Raw genomic sequence first — 15,883 nt, 5'->3', positions numbered from 1 at the left:
ATTTACATATAAAAATACATAAGATTTCGTTGAAATATAGATTCTAGCTGACTTAGTGTATGTATGTTGTGTTGTGGTTACTATGTCATGTAATTGGCAGGTTTTGGGTTAACAGGTGTTAACTCAGTCACTGGTCCGGTTCCGTGTGGAACGTGGTGTGACATATTCTTCACAGCTATCAAATCTGACAGCTTTGATTTTCTTAGAGTGGAAAACCTCCACCTCTGCTTTGAAGATCTTGAAGGAGTCAAGTGTGCTAGATTTATCACTAAGCTAGAATACATATCCGTATCTGGACAAATCATCAATGAACGTTATGAAATAACATTGACCATTCAGTGTGAGTGTGGGAAAAAGACCACAAATGTTCGTGTGTATGAGGTTTAACTCTCTAACACTATGAAAGGATTCCTTCTTCCTAAAGATCGTCATCTTCCCCTTAATGTAGTCAATGTAAGTTCCCTATATCCTCTAGGTCAATTTTCTTAAACTCCTTCCTTCACCAATCTTCCCATTCTCTTTATAGAGATATGGCCCAACAATTGTTTGTGCTACAGTACAGAAGATTTCTCATCTTCTAGTGAATGTTTCACACCAGCATTCATAACCCACAGAGAATTGTAGTTCAGTCTATATATGTGAAAATCGTCTGCAGCCGCTACACTGGTGCAGTGAACATTGGTTGGCTGGGAGCCCCTTGGGGCATGTGCTCAGATGCTCTCAGCCATCCGATGCTCACCGCACCTCACTGCTTGCTACAGAGGATGTGGACTCATATAGACCATCTATCAAACTACCAGAACCAACAATAATAGAATTATGCAATAAAGTGAAGCCATTTTGATTGAAATTAACTGAAAAACCGTTTGAACAAAGTTTACAAAGTGAAAACAAATTTCTCCTCATTGAGGGAATATAAACTACACCCTAAACCCTTATCCTTCCTGCCAAATGAATTGGTCCTGTGCTTTGTTGATCTGAGGGTTATTATGTTCCCCTTCAAAAATTAGTCCTACTTTTTGCATTATACTAGTGGATGCATTAACCTGTACTTACAAAGAATCTATTCAAGTATCTAATGAAGTTTGATCGTCATCTATTGTTCACAAGAAATTCAAGTCTGCCAACATTTTACTGGATTTGGAGCTGAATCCTTACCTTTTAAATTGGGGCTTAGCGAATTTCATACAGAATGTTGATCAGGTGAGACTCTTGAGATTCACAAAGTTGTGCTTTGATTTATTGCAAGGAAATTTGAAGTACTGAATTTACATACTTATTTTGGCATTCATCCCAAAGTCTTCTCATCACTAATCCCCTCATAAGGCCTGAGGAGTTGGGCAACGGAAGGATTGAGGGTATTAGCATAAAGTACATAGATGTTTGACCTCTACCCTAGTGAATGCTATGAATCTTTTTCTTTTCTTTTCTTTTCTTTTTTTTGGGGGGGGGTGTGGGAGGGGTGGAGGGGAAGGGTTGTATAAATCCAGTTGCATTAATAAAATCGATGTGGCCAATATACAAGCATATTTAAAAACAGATACTAACCCATTGTTAATATACATTGTTGTTGTCCTTATTTACCAGTATGATCTTTGAGGTTATAAGTGGTTTTAACATGGTATTAGGGAAAAAAAATTGATTGTTGATCCCTAGGGAGTGCAACGGGGTCCCTGAGACTTTAAGTGTTGACCTTTAAGGTTATAAGTGGTTTTAATATGGTATTAGGGCAAAGAAATTTAATTCTTTTGGTGTTTTTTCCCCTTTAATCATTTAGGTAGTGGGAGTAAGTTCTTCTCCAATTAGATAAAGTTGAAATATTCTTTTGGGATGTCCAATGCTTTTTGGGTTTTATCTATTAATTTTTTTTAGGTGAATAAATAATTATATTAAATCATTAAAAGAAAAAAAAAAAAAGAATTTCAAGACTACTTGATATCCCAAAAAGGAGTAATAAAGAGTTCTTCACACTGCAATCTTTCAAAAGCATCGAAGAAAATAAGAGACAAATCTTATATGGTGACTCTTCTCCCTAAGCTAAGTAGAGACTAGTGTTATCCTCTACGGTGGTGATTTTGTTTTATTACCGTAATGACTTACTATCTAGGGATATGATACCCCTTTATGATGGGTGAAGAGAAACTATGTTTGTAGTAATATTACACTTGGGGGCTTACAGTTCATTTAGAAGGTTGTTTAAACTTTCATTGTTGAAATTCCACTTAGAGTTTCGTCACTTGAGATCTTAAAACATGGATTGGAATCAATGGAATGGAACTTGGAATTCATTGGGATTGGGACTGTTGGTGTATGATGTTTTGTATTCCGTCGCAGTTTAATCTAGGGAGTACTGGTGCAGCACCTAGACAGGCAGGACGGCGGTCCCGCTAGCCGGTTAGCGGGCCATGGGGGTTGCAAGGGGGGCAGGAGGTCTCCTGCATAGCAAGGGGTGTAGGGGGGCGCAGCCCCCCGCTCGAATTTTTTATTTGAGGGCAATTGTAGTTTAATCCGGATTAGGGTTTTTTTCGCTATATATTTGTAGCGAGGGTTTCTTTCTCTGTAATGCAAGAAATATTGAGAGGTGTGAGGACGAGCGCTGTAACCCTATTCTCCATTGATAGTGAAGCAGGATCTCATCTCACCGGGGACGTAGGCAACCTTGCCGAACCTTGTAAAATCCGTGTGCATTGTTTGTTTTGTTTTTCCATTATCTTCTGCATCGTTTTAGGGTTGCGTTTCTACAGGGACCTATTTTGATTATTGGCATCCTATGCTTATTGAGTTTGACATACCTAGACGAATCTGATTGATTTTAGGATGATTTCAATTCAATATGATGGAGATAGATCCTATATCCAATTTTATTAAATTTTTAAACATTGAATACACCAACTGAAAGATGAATATTTTGACAGGTAGACCCCAAATGGCCAAGGTCCCTTGTTCATATCTCAAGTTTCAACCTAAAAAGAGTTTGTCAATTGGTAAAATAAAGTATTAACAATTAAGAAAAAAGACGATTGCCTGGTCATATGGATTCTAGGCCCATGCATGGGGTGAAATGACAGCCCTGCCCCTGAGAAATATGAAAAATCGACCCTTGTTAATGCCTATACATGCTTCCTCATTCCCCCCTCTCCCCCCACTCCCCTCTCTTGATGCAGGGGCTAAGTGACCATGCAGTTGTCGAAGAAGAGGAAGAAGAGGAAGAAGAAGAATAGAGACAGAGAGAGAAAAAAACAGAGTAACGTGAAAAAGCAAGGCAAAGGGTGAGGGAACTAGGAAAGGAAGGGCGGGGGCGCGAGGGGACGAAGCGAATCTGTTCATGTTGCGTATAAAATCTTAAAAGAGCAATCCAGGCTTACGTTAGCACCACGACTCCCCACGCAGCTTCAGATGGAGGAAAATCCTCTGTTTTTCTCATCCATGTTTTTCCTTGTTTTGCTACCTGCAGAACACGACACGTGGACAACTTTAAGATCAACAGTCAAGGTTGGGTGATGATTATTACATCCAGTGCGTTGGTCTTAAAGTTGTCCACGTGTCGTGTTCTGCAGGTAGCAAAACAAGAAAAAACATGGATGAGAAAAACAGAGGATTTTTTTCCGCTTCAGATTGCTGAACCTCCAGCAGTAGCAGCAGCTGCCACAAGATTTTGTTCCCTCCTAGTCCTAGAAGTTTCATTTATCTGTGCCCTTCTGAACAACTTGCCTCCGCTGGGATGCGTAATTTAACACTTTTTCATTCTTTCTAGTGTCTCTCTCCTTCTCCTCCTCTTCTTCTTCTTCTTCTTCTTCCTCCTCCCCCACTTATTTCCGTTTCCCCATAATTACCCAACAGAGACCGCAAGACACGCTGCCTTGGTCCTCTGCAGCGATGTCGATGTCTGCTACTATAGCTAATCCTCCTGTCTTTCTTCATCTGCGGACTGATCTCCATCGTTGGATTGACCGTGGAAATGGTACACCACCCCCATGATCTTGATCTTCTGGCCTTGAAAGGCCAGCAGCTCAAGCTCAGCATCGACCCCACCGACCTGGAGGCGGCCTCTCTCGATTTTGGCGGAATGGTCCGAACCAGGCCACTTGGCGTCTTGCACCCCACCTCCGCCGACGACGTAGCCACCATGGTCCGAGCGGTTTACGAGTCGGCTCATGGTTTGACCATCTCGGCCAAGGGACACGGGCATTCCATCAACGGACAAGCTCAGACAGATAACGGTGTGGTGATAAAGATAAGCAACGGCGACAAGGCCATGAGGCGGCGTCAGCCATCGTCGCTGGTGGTGGGTGGTTCGGAAAACAAGTATGTAGACGTTTGGGGTGGGGAGCTGTGGATAGACTTGTTGACGTCGACGATTGAGTATGGGCTTGCACCAAAGTCATGGACTGATTACTCGTACCTCTCCGTTGGTCGTACCCTTTCCAACGCTGGTATTAGTAGACAAGCCTCCATCACGGCCCTCAAATTAGCAATGTCTATGAGCTCGACGTCGTTACAGGTTAGTCCAGATCATTACGCTAAAATCAATTGGTGATAGTGATGAGGACACAACTGTGAATTTATGTTAACAAAATGAGTTCTTCTTCATTTCGACATCAGCTTGTTAATGTTGTTGATTTAATTTTCTTGTCAAGTACACAGGGAAGGGAAAACTCTTGACATGTTCAAAGGAACAGAATTCAGAACTCTTCCATGCTTGGTGGTTTAGGACAATTTGGGATCATAACAAGAGCTAGGATCGCCGTTGAACCAGCTCCACAAAGGGTATGCTTCTCTCTCTCTGTTCAGTTTTTACTTGTTTAAAACGGGTTCTTTAATATTTTTGCTGTTTGGGTTCCTGGTTTGAAGAGCCAATCCATAAAAGTTGGAATTTGAAGGTTGAGAATTGGGTTGTTGCAGGAACTTGAAGCTTTACTGAAAAAGCTGAGTTTCATACCGGCATTAGTGTTCACAACTGATCTTCCATACGTGGATTTCTTGGACCGGGTTCATAAGGCCGAGTTGAAGCTCCGGTCCAAGGGGTTGTGGGACGTACCTCACCCATGGTTGAATCTGTTTGTCCCCAAATCAAGGGTTGAAGACTTTGATCAGGGTGTGTTTAAGGAGAGCAGGGAATATTCACGAACGTGAATGTATGTGAACGACCCTGGTCCATGGATATGACATATATTTTCTCTTTCCTCATTTAATAGATGCCATATCCACATATCAAGATCGTTCATATGCATTCACGTACATTCACATACGTGAATATTCACTTTCCTCTGTTTAAGGGCATATTGGGTAACAAGACAAGCGGACCCATCCCATCTACCCTAGGAATAAAAACAAGTCCCTTACTCTCCTTCTGCCTTTTGTGATGCACTACACAGTCCTCGATGTCATCCTAACACCTAGGTGTATCAACCGGTCAGGCACTTATTTAACCGGATGTGGATAGTTTGTCACTTTTCTATCTGGTTGTCTGGTTATCAATCCATAATCGGGCTCAATGATCAGGTTAATCGGGCTTTAAATAGGCCAATTGGCTATAAACAGTCCATTAATGGGAATAATATCGAGTCAAATTGGTTTAAATAGGTCATATGGCCAGTTATGAATTAGGTCGGTCTAGTTGAGCAATTGTTAGGCCACTACCTTACAATTGGAACATCCGATACCGAGTTCTCAAACCTTGACCAATCCCATTCCCTATACCAAGTTTTGAAGCCATGCTTATTACACATGTAATTATTTACCTATTTTAAAAGTAGGTTTCTACATCAAATCCTCAATCTTGTACTGAATATTGATTAGAGCTATAAATAGATTGAATATGATTGGATTCAGATATCCTCTAACCCAATATAGATATGGAGATACCCCTAAATAGATACGGATCTTTGACTATTCATTCACATCTCTAACTTGTAACCTAGTTCGAGATCTGCCCCTTTCCTTCTTTATGCGGATACAATAAAATTCACTCTCAATCTTGGTCCCTCAATTGTCGTAGTTTTTTTCTTCATTCTCTAGAATCAGTCAAATCTTGAAGGAAAACCTCAAGATCATTAGGTACTTAGTAGGATATCTATCTAAATCACATAGATTCTAGATTATTCGAATTTGAATCTGAATACTCTTTGACTAGACACAAATTTCTTTAAATAGATAGGAATACAAATTGAATTCGAATTTTTGATTATCTATTTAATCTCCTAATATTGATAGTTACGGACAGTTAGCCCACACCCACACCGAGACTACCGGGTCAAAACTTGGATTGAGACTACATTTTAGAAGATGTTTGAGAATGAGAAATGGGCCAGTTACAGATGGGCTTAGAATGGAGACATAACAATATTAAAGCAGATGATAAAATAGACCAGCCAACTGACTACTTAGTACGTCGACGTTGTGTTTGGATCCATTCTAAACCGAAGCATGTGGGCAAGGGAGCCAAATTGTGCCTCGAGCCAGACCAGGCTAGCTGGGGTTAGGCTGGCATGTGCCACCTTTTACGAGTTATGAGTAATGGCTTCCCAACTGATTAGTCAAATTCTACTTCTTCCTTGAAGAGAAAGAAAGTTTAGTTGGAGGGTTCAATTTAGAATATTAGGCTTATTAGGTGGAGAGAGCTTCTCATGTTTTGGGTAAGAAGGCACCAAGGACTTGAACAAAGTCATGTGTGGCTATAATTCCCAACATCTCAACAACCTTTGGAAACTTGACAATACGGATATAACAATATATATTCGTACCCAACAAATATGAGAGAGAATGAAAGAGAATATCAGGGAATAGATCTAGCCTACCAGAGACTCATTCATCGTAAAGTACAGGCCATTGTGGGAGTTGGGTATTCAACGCTCCAATTTTAGCCCGAGTATTGACTTACCAGAAAGGTGGGTCTTGTATGATTGATCTTTTTTTTTTCTTTTCATATTTCATTACTTCTCTAAGAAGATGGACTCTCTAGTTTGACAGATTACGGAAGTCTAGAACACGATAGGGATAGAAATCAAGAAACTTTGGTAATCATTATTTAACATTATTGTATAAACTACTTAAATTTCTAATAGTAATGATGTTTTTTAGATGTAATTTATTTTATTTTCACTAGGAATTAGATGCAAAGTAAACTAATCATATATGGAGTTATTTGAAACTAGTAACATAATCATGCGAGGTAATGATTACAAAAGTTTATCTTTTAAAGTTTGAAAATTTCACCTCCATTCTCTATAATTTTCCTTGCAAATGGTAGCTAAATGCATTACAGTAATTAGCAAGCATTGGTATTGATGTTCTTATTTGGTGGGTAGTGGCCCATGGCCCATGGCCCATGCGACTGCTCGAGAAAGACTGATCTTGATTTCTTGGAAAGGGTCGACTTGGGAGTCTCCTCCCTTGGAACCCCACCACCTTTCATTCTGTCTTGGTTGAAATGAAGTAGGTTTCATTAATCTCTTCTCCAATAAGGCCCATAATTCCCCGGCCCACTTTTGCAATTAACCACTTCATCTATTCATGGGGGTGGTCGAATTTGATCTCACAAAAGGGAATATTATCAAAGTGGACAAAAGGGGATATTAGTTGCATAGACCGATATTAGTATCCTATGCATAGACCATGTACATAGAACAGCATTACATCAATAAACTATTTAACACTAAAAATAGGACTTAAGAATCCCCAGGACTTAAGAATCCCCTCACCATGGACATCTAAACTTTCTGATTAAACCCAAAAAGGATATTTGTGACATGAATAAATTAACGAAAAGTCCAATTATAGGGTAATATATACAACCAATGGAAAAGGTGAGGACCAAGATGCTCAAACCCTCACCGTACCCTTTTTTTTTTTTTTTTTTTTATTTAATTTTTCTTGGTACCTATTGTATGGGGAAGCGAAGGTGAAGACCAAGAAGTTCAAACCCGAGATCTCTTAGATATCGGTAAGATGGGCTTTATCATTGCACTCTCTACCATCTACTTTATGCAGTTGTCCTCAACTGGTGTCCTTCCACTACCTCCGTGCCCAACAAACCAAACAAGATTGTCCATTTTGATCAATTGTACTCAATCTTATCGAGCAAATTGTCTCCTTTTGTCAAGAAGATGAGCTTGATCCCAATGAACACCACAATACAAAGCATATCCATTAATTAGTTGATGGCAATACAACCTTGCTTTAAAGAGGAACACCACGTGAATAAATGAATGAATGTATATATGAATCTGTGTATGTATGTATACACATTCTCTATGGCCGATTTAAGGTCATTGGGACCCGATTCTGGCCTACTTCAATCATATCTGAATCGAAGTCAGCAGGGACCGATTCAGTCACCGATTCCCGTTTTTACAACCCTACTCTTACCAAAAATTCAAAAAAAAAAAAAAAAAGTTAAAACGGTCACTTGGGCAGTTGGAGCATGAGAGAGGTCTTCTTCTTTTCTGCGAGAGAGCAAAATAAGCAAATGCTTGGCCGAGCCAAATGTATGTCCATCTGGTTCAACCTCAACCTGAGGCATTTACTTTTAATTGGGAAACCTTCCACTCGTCACTATCTTCGCAAGAGGGAAGAAGACGACGACGACTGCGTGAATAAGCGACGAAGAAATGCCAAAGACGGAAATCAAGCCCATCATCATCTACACTTGCACAAGAGCAGAGGCCAACATATCCTTACCAACCCTCGAGTTCCTGACTCCATCGTCCGCAAAGCCGACATCAGGCCCTCCGATACTATCCTTGAGATCGGCCCTGGCACTGGCAATCTTACCCTCAAGCTCCTTAAGGCTGCTCACAAGGTTGTTGTTGTTGTTGAAATTGATAAAAGGATGATTGATATCGTCTGCAATCGAGTCTTTCCAATGTGGGTTCCAAGATAGGTTCACTGTAAGGAGTTTATTAATATCGACTATATATTGTTCGATGAAATTCCTCACGGAAAGATAAATGACTACTTGGTTTGTTTTTTTGGTGGCAGGTTATATACAAAGATGCGCTCGAAACTGACTTCCCGCAATTCAATCTCATCATTGCCAACATCCCATACGGGATATCTTCACCTCTTGTCGCAAATTTGTGTTCGGAGGCCACTCCTTCAGAGAGAGTTCGCTCGACGTTTGTTAGCCAAGCCTGGTGACTCTGCTTTCAGTCGCCTGGCCGTCAATGTCAAACTGGTGGAAGACGTGGAATTCATCATGGACGTCAGCAAGAGGGACTTCGTCCCCTGTCCCAAAGTCGACTGTTCTGTCGTCAAGATCCACCTCAAGGCTACTGTCCCAGAGGTTGACATGGATGAATGGTGGCCTTTCACGCGGACGTGTTTTAGCAAGAAGAATAAGTCTTTGGGAGCCACGTTGAAGCAGAAGAAGAGAGTGATCGAACTACTGAAGATATCACAATTAAGTGATAAAATGGCAATTGCTCAGAGAGACAACACGGTTGCCGTACTTGGTGGCAATGAAGAAGAAGATGAAGAAGATGAAGAAGACGATGAGGAGGATGAGGAGGAGAAAGGAGAGGGTTGTTCCTCATCATGCTTTTCTGAAACAGAGATGGGTTTATTCAGAGAGAAGATTGTTGGGGTTCTAAAGGCTGATGGGTTTGAAGGGAAGAGACCTTCCAAACTTTCCCACGAGGAGTTGTTGGGTTTGCTTTCCCTATTCAACCAGGCTGGAATCCATTTCAACAACCGACCCAAGGTGAAGCTCTGAAGCCTGTAAAATGTATTAAGCAGAGTCCAGCCACTCTTTGTCCGTCAGATAATTCAGTTTTTCCGGTGAATTTCGATGGTGGTTCAGCCAACCCGAGTTGTCCAATCTGATCAATCCTCTCTCAGCCATTTATACGAGGAAACTCAACTAGCAAGACAAGAGTTATAACATTTCTTTTCCATCCCCTCAGCTCTCATCTTTGAGCATTGCCTGTTTTTTGTAAACTGACTTAGTTTTGGATCATACTAAGTAAAACATGAAAGACATGTTGTGAAAGAAAACGTTTAATAAGGATGTAATCTTGTCTAAAGTTCAAATCATTTCATTACTGTTAAATAAGGCTCTGTCGGAAAAATAGACTTTACTGTAAATTCCACTAGTGGTTTTTAGATTTATACAATTTTCATGACAGAATGTTTCCTGGGGAACCGCAAACTTATTCAGACCTTACCCTAGTCTTAAAAATCTTTCCTTATAAAATTTTCAATATTTGAAGGCACCCTGGCCTACATATTCGAGGGACCCACGTCCATATATGATTCTCACATATGATAAAAGGTGCAAAATTCAGATTTGATTATAATTGTATCTTAAGCAATTATTTTAAGATAAAATGCTCTCTATACATTACCCAAGTGTAAAACCCTCATATTCTCTCTCCTCCATTACACTCTCCCGCAATGCCAGAACCAATAAGAGTTACTATAAATACAATATTGCATGATAAAAATTCAATACCATCCCCCTCCACGGAAGCATCAATGCATGGGAACTAAAACCAGATTCTATCAAAGAGCTACTTTGAAGCTATGACTGGAACCATTTCTTCGTTGTCTAGAACCTTGCTATAAATACAAACCTGTATGATAAAGATGCAAAACCATCCCTCTCTGCGGAAACATCAATACATGGAAAGTACAGTCAGATTCTATTAAAGGGCTAGCTACTGGGAAGCTATGACTGGAACCATCTTCTGAGTTGTCTAGAACCTTGCTTTTCACCATCATGCTTGTCAGAAGTGCGCTGTGAAAACTTGAATCGATATAGTTCTATCAGCATGTCAAGTTTATCCACGACCTCCTTCCCCAAGTCTTTGCGCTTCCTTTTGTTGGGGTTTTTCTTGTTTGGCTGTGGCTTCGAAAGAACACTTTCTTCTAGCTTCCTCTTTCTCAGACTCATCTCTATGTTCCCTTTAGGTTTTAACTCTCGCATATCAACAGCCACATCACCAGCATCAGATGATTTTCTACCCTTCAACTTTCTCAATTTTTGGTGCTTCTTTGTCTCCAAAGTTGTCTTAGATTGATCTTTGGCAGCAAAATCAACCTCAGTTACTCTCTCCACAGCTCCCTTCTGCTTCTTGGTTGGTGGGAGTTCTTCCTGGTGGCTCCCCAAGGGCCCATGCTTTCCCTTACATTTCCTTTACCGGGTTCTGGTGTTTTGGCCGACCTTTTGACATCTCTACGTTTCCGTTTCTTGTCTCCAGCATTTGGATTGGCATCTTCTGTCCGAAATTCAGTATTGTTTCGCTGCTCTACTGGGACTTCATCCTTGCTCTGTTGAGCCTATAGCTTAAATTTCCGCAACTTCAGTATCTGGACATTATCAAGGGCAAACTCAACAATGGGGCGATGCTCAGGGCCAAAAGTTTCTGGAGAAAATAATAACATGAAGTCAGGCTCATTGAAATTAAAGCCCAAACAGCTATTTCTTTCTGTAGAGATGAGAACTGACTATCTAAATGGAAGATACACACCATATAAAAAGTATCATAACATCTAGGCAATACCCACTTAGGATGGTCGTAAGATGACAACACCACATTAATCATTTAAAAGAAATCTAGTGTTCCACATAGTTGTACAGACACAATTACCAAACCACTAGCCTACACGTGTCTGGGACCTTCCATGATGCATTGAAGCCCACCTAAATGATCTCAAATGTAGGAAATAAACCCAATAGGATTATGTTAACCGTGCAATTTATTGCCTCGTCTCCATTTTAATCTTTGCATAACATTATCAGAAAGAACCATTGTTCTGGGGCTGATTTATGTGGAAACCAGAGTCTGGTGACCCTGCAATCCCTCGAATCTACAAATGTGTGGCTACACATAACACAATTTATAGCTCGAGTATGAGGTCTATAATCATAGTTGTCATATACCCAGACACAGTTGCTCCAGTCGTTCAAATTGAAAATATAAAATGCCTTTCAGTAGCTAGAGCTTTTATCATATGTTTTGAGCTTCAGCACATAGATGAACTCTTGGACTTTTCATCAAGTAATAATGCAATCAAATATAAATCCTTTTCATTCGAAATAGTAAGCAGCCATGAATTGACTGTCCATACAATGATACAAATAAACAGTAACAAGTCTTTTCTTTTTGTTTTTGTTTTTTTTGGGGGGGGGGGTGGGGTGGGGGTGGTGTTGGTGGGGTTAAGAGCTCAAACTAATATCATTAATATAGAAGGCCCTCCATATACTAGTCAGATAAGCAGAAAAGACGAGTTACATAAAAAAAAAAACACCAAAATGTCTAATATCTGAGTTGTTTACATCTAAACTTCACAGAATAATTTCTGTCCACCCTTCTACCAAAAAAAAAAAAATTCTGTCCACCCTATGATTTTTTATTTTTTTTATTTTTGGCGATGGCCACCCTATGATATAGCAGTAATAGCACCTTAGCCAAAACTGCAAAAACCCTAGCAAGTCAGTATGTGGTTTAGAACGACTAATAACAGCAGTGCATGACCAGTTAGCCATATAATAAAACCATGAGTGGAAATGAAAATATGTGGAAAGTGGTTGTCATCCAATAGCTAAATCCAAAATAATTGATATACAATACCATTGCCTGTCTCATGCTATTGTAGAACGAGGCTAGATTTACTAACAATCTCGCTCCGTCAGAGTGATGTTTGGTAACAAGATTTTAGAAGCAATTCCAGAGCAGAAAAAGATCAAAATCAACGTTTGTAAGGCATTATGAAAAATGCCATTACCACACCTCACTTAACAACCAAAATTACGAAAATGCCATTATTGTTTCTGGCACTACCCCAATAGTTACGGAAATGTCAATATCTTGATTTCCTTTTTATCACCTACAGCTTTGCCTTTGATGTTCTGATTTTGTTTTCTTCAATTTAGTAAGAAACCCATTTTTCACTTCAAAAAATATTTCTGATCTGATGTACCTAGAAAATAAAAGATATTAACAGAGGATATATCCCTTGTATACTGGGCAAGGGTGAAAGGTTAATCAGGAGAGAACCTACCCCAAGAAAATAGCTTTATGATCCTTTAAGTTAAGATTCCGCCCACCAAGGAGAGAGAGAGAGAGAGAGAGAGAGAGCAGAAGTATCCCTATTATTGGCGGAGGACAAATAAGAACTCACAGTATTGCAGCCCCAATAGTAAAAAAAATAAATAAATCTCTAAAATTATCAAAGCCACAGCACATGTTCTGTTGATTCTATTCAACATTTTCACAAACATGTTCTAATCAGATTTCATAGCCCTGTCAGTTCAAAAGCAAAAAACTTAACATTTTCATACTTTGGTTAAAATTAACAGACCTAGTTTTCCTAAGGCCACATGGGCCCATCACGACCACGTACAATAGAGGGGAGAGGTGGGGACTGGGGAGTGATGGGGGTCACATCTTGACCGTCCCATTCTTCAGCCACCGGTGAAGGAAAACTTTGTCCACAATTAAATAACAAGGCATGGCATTCTGAAGAAGCTGGTCACAAGCTTCCATTTTAGAAAAGATGTTTCAATGCCTCAATTTCATTTCAAGAAATTGTGAAGGAGTATTAAAACCTCTGCCTCTCCCACCACCCACCCCCCCCCTCTTTCCTTCCCTTCCCTCCCCAAGTTTTCATTTCAGCCATCCAAGAGAAAATACAGGAAACTTGTACCATGCATTTGGTCTAGCCAATTGTTTCTCCTCCTCCAAAATTGTTCAGGTGCCACTGCCCAGTTGCAGCACACACTTTGCTGCATTCTCCTCCACACAACAAACCCAGACTAATCCTTCCTCTTCAAGGACAAATAGGGGAAGAGAGGGAAAGAGAGAGAGAGACCGAGAGGAAAAGAGATGGACTTAACAGAGAAGATGAAGAGTGGTGGAGTTACTATTGAGGGGGAGACAATGTTCAGGTCAAAATTTACGTGAGGGGGATGAGGCCTCGAGAGAGGCTGAGATGTGAAGGTCAAGTGTCAGGTTGATTGTGTTTTCCTAAAGTTATTCTGGATCATGCAGAGCAAGATTTTTTTTCCTTGATCTCTTGCTCCTTAATCAGAAAATGGAACAATTGATCTGTAGGACATAAAAATAAGCCAGGCTTGCTAAACACAAGATCAGTGGAATGACTACCGCAGAGTGTTACCAAACAGAGCCTAAACCTAACAATACTTAGCTTACCTTTCTTCCACACACAACAAAAATATAATAATAAAAATAATAAAGAAATGTAACACCTGCACAAGAGCAACAAATATCTTTAAAAAAAAAAAAAAACTTACAACTGAACAAAAGCCAAGCCCCGGTGTATGCTTGATCCTGCAAATATGAAATCATAGAACAAATTAGCAAAAACACCATAGGTCATGTTAAGTATATAATCAACTCATGAGCAATCATTAGGGAATTCCCGTGAGAAGACAACAAGTATCTGATTGCAATATTGCATTGGATAAATCCAACCCTAATACAACTCAACTCAACTGATCCATCCAACAAACAGCATCCTCTTCTTTTTTCCCCTTTTTTTCACTTGTCTTCTCTTCCTATGAATTTGTCAAACTAGTTACTTTTGCCCGGGACCTATGACCAAAACCTAAACCCCCTTTTTTAAATAAACCTTTGATTATATAACCCCTAACCCTAACCCTAACCCTAACCCTAAAAGTATTAACTCAAACCCTGTACCCCCAATTTTTTTATCTCCCCATGAAATCTTAAAAGCACATATTAAGAGAGAGAGAGAGAGAGAGAGAGAGAGAGAGAGAGAGAGAGAGAGAGAATCCAACTACAGTCAAACAGGTGCACAACTGAGCCCCAATATCGGGGGCTCGGAGCAAAAGTTGGGCAGGAAGTGAAGCAGAAACTTATCCCACATACACAACCCTTCATACCCCATGGACTCGCATATTAAATAAAATGTCTAGGCAGGCCATCAGGATCCAATGGATTGAAGGTTGACCAGTCCAGCCAGACCAAATATGGGCTTTTTTCCCTCTCTTCAATAGGATAGAAGATGGAACTATGAATTGGCTACGTCAGGATCAAGAGGAACTCTTATCTTCTAAACCTCCCCCACCCCCACCCCTAGGAAAAGGGGGAGGAAAGAGTGAAACTCTATATGAATTTAGGCAGTATAGCCAGTCCAAGTTTATCACGGGCAATATTTTTTAGATGTGAAACTCATAGTTACTATCATTAGGGAACCTTTTCCTGGTTGGGCTCCATCTTTTTCAGTTGTTGTCTATTAATGGTGGGCATCCTTGGGCTAATGAATAATTTTATTCTGCTTCCTTTCATATTATTGAATGTTGCCTTACTTCATTTTCATATTGATTGATAACCAGTTAAATCAGTACTCAATCCTCATTAGTTCTAGAGGTGAGGCTCCTCTTTCTCAGTGATAACCATAAAAGCACCATGATCAAGCTTGAATCAAAGACTATTTCGTAATTAGGTAGTGAAACTCTTTTGATCACTCTCCTTACATTCTCATTTTCTAATAAATCCTGATCAGTACATTTTTGCTCTCAAACGACTGCAATAAACATAGAATCTACTAATGCAAACTTCACTCATGGATCAACCTATATCAGTCAATCTTGTTGCATCTGTTTTACATTCTGTGTTTGTACTCTGGTATCATCATGAAAACAAAGCAAGCTATAAATAAGATAATAGTCAAATTCAAAAAATAAAAGATAAATATAAAATAATGAAAATGCAAGTAAAGTAAGTATATGGTGGATGTGCATTGCATACCCTTCTGTGTTACCATGAAGCAGCGCCTTATGGGACCGATCTCGCTAAATACTTCTTCCAACTAAAAGTCAGGAAAATTTGACCATTACTCCAATACAAATCAACACGGTTATAGGAGACAATAAGTATGAGGAAAAAAAAAAAAATTT

The 15,883-nt window shown here is 39.8% G+C and overlaps 1 long non-coding RNA gene and 2 pseudogenes across 1 annotated transcript; 2 read left to right on the top strand and 1 right to left on the bottom strand.

The window, feature by feature from the left end:
• Positions 1 to 3,958: 3,958 nt before the first annotated feature.
• Positions 3,959 to 5,133, top strand: LOC122084800 (annotated as a pseudogene).
• A 3,249-nt stretch (positions 5,134 to 8,382) lies between these two features.
• LOC122083956 lies at positions 8,383 to 9,993 on the top strand (annotated as a pseudogene).
• Positions 9,994 to 10,264: 271 nt separating this feature from the next.
• Positions 10,265 to 15,839, bottom strand: LOC122083904. The gene is made up of 3 exons (XR_006141751.1): positions 15,735 to 15,839; positions 14,255 to 14,291; positions 10,265 to 11,363 (listed from the first exon to the last, which is right to left on the bottom strand). It is a non-coding gene; the product is annotated as an uncharacterized LOC122083904 (long non-coding RNA).
• Positions 15,840 to 15,883: the final 44 nt, after the last annotated feature.

Source organism: Macadamia integrifolia, chromosome 7 (genome assembly GCF_013358625.1).
Source record: "Macadamia integrifolia cultivar HAES 741 chromosome 7, SCU_Mint_v3, whole genome shotgun sequence".
NCBI classification, from domain to species: domain Eukaryota; kingdom Viridiplantae; phylum Streptophyta; class Magnoliopsida; order Proteales; family Proteaceae; genus Macadamia; species Macadamia integrifolia.
Note: the sequence above shows the minus strand (reverse complement) of the source record. Positions and strands in the feature narration are given on the sequence as shown.